Consider the following 10895-nt stretch of genomic DNA (forward strand, 5'->3'; position numbering starts at 1 on the left):
TGTTTAAGAACTTGTATTTATTTTGTACATGTGCTATGTTTTTGTGGATATTACAGGTTGTTAGTTCTTGTTATTTGGCCAAATGACGATACAGACTATATCTTAATGTATGCTAATATTTGCTTATGTGGTATAATAAAACAATATTATTAAAATTCTTAGAATATTTAAACAAGCCTCTCACACACTTTATTGGTGATATATTTCTTTTTTATTTTTAGCCACTACCAGATATTCGTTAGCTAAATTCAGTTAAACTGAACTTATCAAAATAAAAACTATTTGGCATTTCATACTTTTTTAATGCACTTCTTTCATTGTGTAGTATGAAACGACAAACAAAACGCCTTTGTAAAAAATAAAATGTAAATTAAATTGCATTAATTTGGCGCCAAGGTATTTTCATATAAATTTAGTTTACTGATTACTAATTTACTGATTTGTTTTATCCTTCGTTATTGGCCAACATTGATTTCGTTCGTTTTTTTAAGCATAGCCTAAGTACTGTGTTTTAAAACATTTCTAAAGAGCTTTAACGAATTTTTAAAGCTGATCATCTTTTTAATTAATTTTAATTAAGCACAGGTTTAACAAAGCAAAACAAATATCGTATTGCAAAATAGATGATTTTTAGAACCATAATTATAATCTAAAATTCTAAAATTCCCATTCTGTACAGCTGGAATTTCTCACTTAAAATAGTGTAGCCTATAACAAATATGGAAATTGATTATACAAAATAATGCTATAGCAACCTAATGTTGCGCATTTTATCGATAATTATTATTACTGAAGAAGGAACGATTTAATCACCTGATTAAATCCAACAGCCTACATTTTTATGTATTTTATATATTAATGTATTTTACCAAAAAGTTTATACCAAAGGACAACGGCTTAAATTTCGTGGAAAATATATGCTATATATTTTAATGCATTGAGTAAAATATGACTAAAAATAAAGCATTTAGTATAACTTCAGGCATAACATAAAATGGCTCAAATACAAAGAGTTCTGCAGAGTTGAAGTGCATCTCTTCGAAAATATTGTCATATACAGGCCAATATCATTTGGTCGTTTTTTAAAATTGTGCTGGGGATTTAAATGAGGAATAAGCCCAATAATTTTCAGCAACAATTATGACGTCTACAGTGGAAATATAAAATGGACATGCACTGCTAACGAGAAGATAATTCAGCCTCTGTTTTGATCATCAAAAGGTGCGTTTATCACTTTATAATCGAATTCTGTGGAAATGTTAAATGCCCGGTGTGAGTTTATTGCAATGAGTGGCCGACGACCGTCTGACGGAGCCGAAAACAAAACTTCTCACTGCAACTTCTGTGAGAAACCTTCCCCGTTGGCTCTATTTCACACGGAACAATTAGAACCAACAGTAAACTTCGTTTTTTAACGATCGAATAATGCGTTCCAGGTCGAGTTTGGAGCGAACCGAGCTCGCCGTTAATTGCGCTCGCACAGCGCGAGCGAGAGTAAGACCGGTGCGGGTTCAGCATCACTGAAATCACGGCTCAAGTTAATGAGAGTCTAGCGCTGCCCTGCTCACCACAGGACTTCTTAATGTGACCGCAATGCAGCGTAGGCTGAGTCATGCTGTTTTAATACCTGGCAGAAGACAAGACATCAGCGCTAATAAACTACAGTTAAAAAGCCTCTCAGTGCAGCACAGGCGGCTGTACGAACCTGTACTGTGCATCTGACCTGAAGGGACATCAACAGTTTTTATACGTAAGACGGGTCACTAAAATTTGGTCTGTTTAACACTGCGCAAAAAATGGCAGCAGTGGTTGCCAGAACTTCACTGTAAAACAGTGATGTTGTCACAAGCATTAGGAGTTTCCATTATAGAATTACTAACTGTAGGTGTCATTTAATTATTTAATACTAATATCCTAACTCCTACTTGAACCATTAAATTTTGTTACTATGACCACATGACGACTGAGGTAATAAACAACTAAAAAAAAAAAACAGCAAGTGTCTACATGCTAAATACCACCAGTGTAACACTTCACAGTAAAATAATGCTATAGATATGACTTAAACAACACAAAATAAATCATAAACAGCCCTTAAAAAATCCTACAAATGTTTTTTTTCCTTAAATTAGAATCATTTTTATTGGCAGAATATGTAAAAAAAAAATACTGTTATACAACTATATTATTAATATTATTTTTAATTTTATAATGTGCCTATTTGATGACAAGCAAACCAAAGATAAATTGATATTATGAAAAAAAACTCAGTTTGCAAAATTGTTTTTTTTCAAATGTATTTACATTTATTTAAAAAAATAATAATTATTACTCTTAATGAAAACTATAAGTAAAAATAATTTAAAATTACTACTTTTTTTTGTAATAAACCTTTCAATGCAGCACTCAGACAGGGCAAATAATTGCTGAAAAATATCTATCCCACTCCCCACCCAAAAAAAACCCTTCAGCTACAATGACTTCAGCTGCTGGCTCCTGATGTGTAACCTTTTTTTAATTTGTGATACATACAGGAAAACTGCCATAAGAGCCTCCTCTCTTGTTTTAATCTGGCTCGCTAAGTGCAGTTTTGAATTACAAAACATTCTCCTTTTTTTTTTCTTTCCCCGCCGCTTCTTTTCTTGGTATTCTGTAACGGTCTTCTGCTGTTCACTTTGAGGAGAAATGGAAGTCAGAGAGAGAGGGTGAGCCAGAAAACCCAAGAAAAACACAGTTACTCCCAAGCAACAAAGTGGCAAGAATGCAAGTCTTGGCTTCGACCACTGCTCTTAACATTTTCTCATCTAAAAGAGGACGTTTTCAGAAAGTGCAAATGGATTTAAGACAGCTTCGACACAAATTAGATTATAATTCACTGCAGGACATGCGGATACATCCTGTTACGTTGCTATTGTGGGAAATGGAAACGACACGGGAAAGAACATAATTTTTAAAAACAGTTCAATTCTAGTGGGACGCATTTAATGCAAAGGATTCAGCCACATCATATTAATATATATATATTTTTTAAAAGGTGCCTTAAAGGCACAACAAACCTTTAGAAAAAGGATTACACTTTGCCTTTCTACACAAAGGATCACCTCAGGTGACAGCCAGCAGTTTAAGGCAGTGTGTGTGGTAATTTTAGTGAGGGGTGTGGTGAGCGGTTCGTTTATCTCTAGTTCACCACCACAGGCCTCGTGGTCTGATAGCTGTAGATTTGCCCGGCAGCCCACAGACTCTGGCAAAGCCACAGACCACAGCGAAGGCGCTTTGGTCCGGATAACCTATCTTTATGCAGAATCCAGGTCTACAGCAATCTGAAACAAAGTGCTTTCGACATACGTGACCTCAGCCTCAACGTGCACAAGTGCTGTTTGTTCAAACGTCAACGTAGACCTCAAAAAACACTAGACTTTTTCAGTATTATATGCCAATGAAGGTTTAGTGCTGTGACTCAACACACATTTTTTTTTGCCTTACTGGCTTAATTTCATGCACCAAACTACTGCAAAATGAAAATATACAGTTGAAGTCAAAAGTTTACATACACTTTGCAGAATCTGCAAAATGTTCATTATTTTACCAAAATAAGAACGATCATACAAAATGCATGTTATTTTTCGTTCAGTAGTTGTTCATGTGCGTGAAAAGATGGATCTTATAATCACACAGTCATTGTTAGAAAGGGTTCAAATACACAAAAATGCTGAAAAATCAAAGAATTTGTGGGACCTGAAGGATTTTTCTGAAGAACAGTGGGCAGCTTAACTGTTCTGGACAAACAAGGGACTCATGAACAACTATCACACAAAAAAAAACAAAAAAAAAACAGCTGTGAATCATTCAGGTAAGAACACAGAAGAATCAAGTGTATGTAAACTTTTGAACATTTTTATAAATTCACCTATTATTTTCTCTTGTGGATTATATGTAAACATATTTTATGTGAAATATCTTATTCAGGTCAGTACTAAATAAAAAAATAACATGCATTTTGTATGATCTCTCTTATGCTGGTAAAATAATTAACATTTTGATTGTTTTGAAGCTTTTGACTTCAACTGTACAAGCCTCCTAGAATACATGCATAGTCTTGTTTGTAAAATGACCAACATTTGTACCCAAACCTCTTTATATTTCTCTCATAGCAGAGCTACAAAGACACTGAATGTTTTCTCCACTCACACATTCTTTAATTCGCACTAATAATCTCTCTTTCCTTTCACACGTCGGTTTCCCCACACAGCCTGCATTATAACCACAGGGTACATTTTCCAAAAAATGCCTGTGTGAGGGCATAATGTTTCAATTTGTGTTTCAATTTGTGTCACTTTCCATTACAGTGTCCATGTTCCAGTGCAATTACGTAAGCAACTACTGAAATAATGCTCCATGAACAACGAGGACATTGTTATTGTTGCATAGCTTTTTGGTTAAATGTATAACATGGCCACTGTAGTGCACTGAATATTTGCACTCACTTAACCTTTAATAGAGTATCTGACGTCTAAAAAGGTGGGACAGATATAGTGTGCCACAGGGATGACGTACTTTTTTTTTTTAGGCCAAAACCTAATTCCAGTTGCATCATCTCAAATCAGTGAGTATTATGAATGGGTTTTTAGTTGAAAGCCTGAAATAAGGTCTGTTGCGAATACAAGCTCGAGATATTTTCACATTCTGCAATAACCCAAGAGCAACCTGAAAAATCCAACCTGATCTCATGACGAAAACACACCTGTGGGAACTTTTTCGCAAGATGCGAAATGTACATTTTGTGACTTGTTCAATGTGAAATATCCAGTGGGTGACGCTAAAAGAGTTGGTTTCATACGCGTCACCGCAGTTCTGACTTTGAAATGTCCGTTGAGTTGCACTATAACTCCAATGCTCTGTGACGCTTTTAAAATAACATACCATCTGCACTACACTTAAACCTACCCGATAATAAAAGCAAATGCGGCGTACAAACGCAATCACAAGCATGCCGTTTTAGCTTGTTTTTGATCTCTCATTTTTCAGTCATGTTTGCACGGGATTCGCACCCAAGGATTCCACATCCTAAATCCAGTTTCATTCCAGATGAGCGACTGAGCAAACTTGTTATGTCTGGAAAGCGAAACATATGGAGTTGTAATCATAACTGTGTACGAAAGCGATAACAAGTGCTCACTGTTCTAGCGCCTCTAGAGTTAATTTCTTCTGGAAACTGCAGTGATATGTACGTATTGGTACGTATTTTGCATCTTGTGAAAAAGTTCTGCAATAACCCAAAAGCAACCTGAAAAATCCGACCTGATGTCATGACGAAAACGTACCTGTGAGAACTTTTTCGCAAGATGCCAAATACATACCACCATGTACATTTCGTAACATATTCGATGTGAGATTTCCACTGGGTGGAAATTCATCACAAGTGAGATTTTTCACGAGATTCGTACCCAAGGATTCTGCATCCTAAGTCCAGTTCTGTGCCGCCTGAGCTACCAAACAAGCTTGTTACGTCTGGAAAGTGAAACATATGGAGCTGTAATCATAACTGTGTACGAAAGCGCTTACAAGTGCTTGCTGTTTTACCACCTCTAGTGTTCATTTCTGTTGGAAACTGCAGTGATATGTACATATTGGTACGTATTTTGCGCCTTGCAAAAAGCTCCTGCTGGTATGTTTTCACCATGAGATCAGGTAGGAAAAAGGTTGGCTGAAAAATTTGTCATCACCACAGCATCTTCGACAAAAACCAGGTGCATCTCATGGTGAAAATCATGGTGAAGTTCAATCTTAACCCGAGGCCTGTCTGTGATTAGGTAAGCCTGGGACCAAGTAACTCCACACAAAGGACGTTCCTTAAAAGCCAAATCATGTTCTGTTGTACTGGATCACCACAAAGTGACCTTATCAGCTGAGCACACTGCCCGTGGTGTTTGGCCCTGATATCCGCCTAGGGTCACCGCATACGCCTGGCTGTTCTTCAGGCGACAGACTAACTCCTGTCCTTTGCTTACAGCTAAAACCACAACATTGCCACTGCGAACAATTCATTTAGTTCAAGATTTTTCTGTTCCAACGCCTATGAATTTTCTTGCCTCCTACTGGTCAGCCGCATGGGGTTGATCAACAAACCAGTTGTTTGATGACAGCGAGCGTCCTCATTGTCTCGGTTGGCCCTCGTTACCTCATTTCTGGAAGCATCTGCGGGGCAAGAGGTCGGGCTCCTGGGTGGACGCCACCGTTCCGGTCACTGTAGAACAGTCGAGGGCGTTGACTTTGGCTCTTTAGGGTCTTTCGGAGCTCAGCCCGAGGGCATTCAGGCAGATGCTGGGGGTCATTGGCGTGTGAAAGAGGATCGCTGGATGCGGGACAGCAACTGTACTGGGGGGTGTGCATTCTGGGGGGCAGATTTATGTGGAGATGGAAAGGACTGTAGAAAGACAGATTGAGGCGAGGGATTCATACACACACTTACAATGCTATAATACAAATAAAATGACCTTCATTACAAACATGAGTGATTTTGTGCAATTTAACAGAATGTCTGCTTCCATTGCTATTTTCATCAGGATAAAATATATTAACGTCAAATCTTTATTAAATAAAAACTGATACTGAATGTTGTTTGACACTCTTCAAAAGTCTCAGGCGAATAAAGCAATTTCAATTATGTACAAACAAAAGACACTGAAAGACATTTTTCCATGTTCTTTCACTTTATGTCCTGTTTTACTTTCTGGTGGCACACTGTCAACCATTATTCAGATTTTACTCAAGGGCATACAGTGTAAACATGGCTGTTTTACTCTTGGCTGACTGTAGCTCTGAAGCACAGTACTTGGTGTGCAACAATGCAAGAATTAGTTTAATAAACGCATTTTATAGCTAAAGTTTTGTTGAGTTTGCGACTCCTGACTGGGAGGCTTTTGTTCTAAACGCTTTTCTTTTTTTCATTTTTTGGATGACGTCCTGTTTAATTCAAGCCTGATGAATTCCGTGTATGTTTTTTTTTTTTTTCTGCTGCCTGTTTTTCTTTTGACTCTTATTCTTACCAGTCTCTCTTCTCTTAAAATTCCTGGCCTTTACATCTTTCGTTTTGTTTTGCCCTTCTGTTCTCTCTCCCCATCTGTCTTCTGCAGGTTTAGATTCTGTTGTCTTCTCTTCGTTCTTACTCCATTTTTCATCTCTATTTTGTGAGCTTCAGCTGTTTTTCTTTTCAGCTCTCCATCTGGGCCTGATTAAGTGAGTAAGTGAATCATATCAATCAGAATTCATTTCTGCATAAGCCATACCTGTATTGATCTGCTGTTGTTAGGTCAACAGTCCCAACTGCCATTACGGTCTCTACCTTATGAATTCCTGACAGCAGCTGTAGGCAAAGGAAAAAAATCTTCCAAGATGTCTGAAGAGTCAAAGATCATTAGAAGGAACATTGAGCAACAGGCATTTATTTTGGACTTTAATCAAACTGCAGTAGAGGTACCGAATTAACTTTCTATTTAAGGGTATAAAAGGCTGTAACTTATGATCTAGAACAACAACAGTAAGACAATAAGGTACAATATTACACAAATAAATACATTAACTTACCTATATGAAAACGTGCAATCCAAAGCTTCTGTATTTTCCCCTTTTCTTATACATACCAGTCAAAAGTTTTTAAACAGTAAGATTTTTGTTTTTTAAAGAATTCTCCTCTGCTCACCAAGTATGCTTTTATTTAAACCAAAATACAGCAAAAGCAGCAATATTGTGAAATGTTTTACCATTTAAAATAACTGCTAACTAATCTAATTTATTCCTGTGATCAAAGGTAAATTTTCAGCATCATTACTCATCTTCAGTATCACATGACCCTTCATTATCAATATTTAAAATAGTAGAGTACATTTTTATCAGGATTCTTTGATAAATAGAAAGATCCAAAGTTTATCTGAAATAAAAAGCTTTTGTCACATTATACCAAAAGCTTGGAGTCAATATAATATTTAATTAAATTTTTTTTTAAAGAAATTATAAAAATTAACGCTTTTATTTAGCATGGATGCTTTAAATTGATAAAAAAGTGATGATAAAGACATTTATAATGTTACAAAAGATTTCTCTCTTTTAGATAAATGTTGTTCTTCTGAACTTTTAGTAATCGAAAATTCTACTGAGCTGTTTTCAACACAATAATAATAAATGTTTTTTTGAGCAGCAAATCAGAATATTGAAATGATTTCTGAAGGATCATGTGACTGGAGTAATGATGCTAAAAATTCAGCTTTCAAATCGCAGGAACAAATTACATTTTAAAATACGTTCAAACAGAAAACAGTTATTTTAAACAGTAAAAATATTTATAAATGTATGTATTCGAAAGAAGCTTATAATATAAAGACAGAAAGAGCTAGAGAGGAGAACATGAGGACAAAAGTAACAAAGAGTTAATTTTTTGGCATTAGTGAGAATCATTTGGCAATAAAATTTCACTGAGACAATGAATATTTATGATGACTTGCTGAAACCACGCACACACACACACAGGCCCTCCAACACTTGGTCACAGCACATGGAGAGCCAGCTGTTGCTGGATGACCTGGGCATCTGCCCTCTCTGAGAAAGAGAGAGATTACAAATATCAGTAGAACTGTGACAGAAATGACTGGTGTTGTTTTATTACTTTGTCTCTCAACCAAACAATCAATTACTCTACCTTTTTCTGCATTTCTCTGTGTTTCTTTCTTGTCTCAGTCATGAACAGTGATTTAGTGTGTATTTAATGCATCTACTGTATATATATATGCTAACTGTCAATAGTTTCCTTGCCACTTCCTTTAATTTCATGAGTATACTAAAGACGCACACACACCACACCCAGCTTTCTCTCAGTCTCATGAGTGCCAGTGCCCAGGCTGTGATGCCAACAGTGCAAAACTCATGCCCAGACCTTCTGCTGCCCCAGATAGCGCACTGTGTGTGTGTGCAGATGCAGAGGACAGTGGGGATTAGTGAATAGATCTCTACATGCAGCCTGCTTCACACACACACACACAAACACACACACACAGTCAAGCATGTTTCTTAGGAGCAAGTTTAATGTTATTTTATTTATAATTTAATAATAAAAAAAGATATTTTGATATATGATTTGAATGCAATGCATTAGGTTCGCTTAGGTTAAAAGCATCTTCTAAATGCATGAACGTCCATGGGGTCACTGTGTTGAGGTCACATGTCTTGCGATTTAAAATACTGTAACAATAGTACAATAGTTTATATAGTGTTTTTCCAATGCTCCAGAAGATTTTATGAACATAAATTATATAAGCATGAAAAAAGATAATCAAACAATACAACAATAAACATTTATTCACCTGGCAGGTGATGCTATCCAAAGCGAGTTGCAATCCATTCAGCATATGCATGTTATCAGCTGTATTTTTTCTGGGAATCAAACCCATAAAATTGGAAGAGCCAGACTTTACCAGCTGAGCTTCACATATAAATTTATACAACACAATATAACACTACACACAGCAAACAAGCAGTTAAAGGAGAAGTTCACTTCCAGAACAAAAATTTTCAGATAATGTAGTCACCCCCTTGTCATCCAAGATGTTTGTGTCTTCTTTCTTCAGTCGTATAGAAATTATGCTTCTTGAGGAAAACATTTCAGGATTTCTCTCCATATAGTGGACTTCTATGGTGCCCGCAAGTTTGAACTTTCAAAATCCAGTTTAAATGCGGCTTCAAATGGCTTCCCAGCTGTGGAAGAAGGGTCTTATCTAGTGAAATGGTCGGTTATTTACAACTGATATACTTTATTACCTCAAATGCTCATCTTGTCTAGATCTGCGACGCAAACTCAAGGGTCAATACAGTTAGGGAATGTTGAAAAACTCCCATCTCGTTTTCTCCACAAACTTCAAAATCCTCCTAGATTGCTTCAAAAGTACCAACCCAGTGTTTACAAAGTGAATGTGCAAAAGAGGGTCAAACACCCTTACAAACAAAGGTAAAACAGCAATGTCAGACGATTTTGAAGTTGGAGGAGAAAATGAGATGGGAGTTTTTCAACATTCCCTAACTGTATTGACCTGGAGAACAGACAAGACGAGCATTTGAGGTTAAGAAGTATACCTATTGTACTTTTTCTTTTTCTATTTTTTTAAGAAAATAATCGATTGTTACGCTTCTTCCTCGGCTGGGATCGTTTAGAGCCCTTTGAAGCTGCGTTTAAACTGTATTTTGGAAGTTCAAACTCGTGGGCGAAGTCCACTATATGGAGAAAAATCCTGAAAAGTTTTCCTTCAAGAAACATAATTTCTTAACGAGTGAAGAAAGAAAGACATGAACATCACAAACTTCTCCTTTAAGGACAGGTTAAGAATGTCCAACAAAATGTCCAAAAAGAAGGTTAAACAAATCAAAAACTTCCTGACAACAACTTTATCTACATGATTTATCTACAAGATGGTCATTGCACATACAGATGATGTCTTGCTTATTCTTCCAAACAATTTGAAATGTATTTGTTTATCCATTTCTAATTTAATCCATTTACCTGGACAATGACCCTTTTCACATAATGCAAAAACCCTGACTGCTTAAAGGCTTAGTTCACTTCCTGAATAAACATTTCCTGATAATTTACTTAACCCATTTGAAAAGAAATTAAGGTTTTTGAGGAAAACATTCCAGGATTTTTCTTCATATAGTGGACTTCAATAGAGATCAATGGGTTGAAGGTCCAAATTGCAGTTTCAGTGCAGCTTCAAAGGGCTCTACACAATCCCAGCCGAGGAATAAGGGTCTTATCTAGCGAAACTATCTGTCATTTGCTAAAAACAATTTAAATTTATATACTTTTTAACCACAAATGCTCGTCTTGTGCATCCATGACTTCACGAAACGAT

The sequence above is a fragment of the Labeo rohita genome, chromosome 1, assembly GCF_022985175.1.
Source record: "Labeo rohita strain BAU-BD-2019 chromosome 1, IGBB_LRoh.1.0, whole genome shotgun sequence".
Classification (NCBI taxonomy): domain Eukaryota; kingdom Metazoa; phylum Chordata; class Actinopteri; order Cypriniformes; family Cyprinidae; genus Labeo; species Labeo rohita.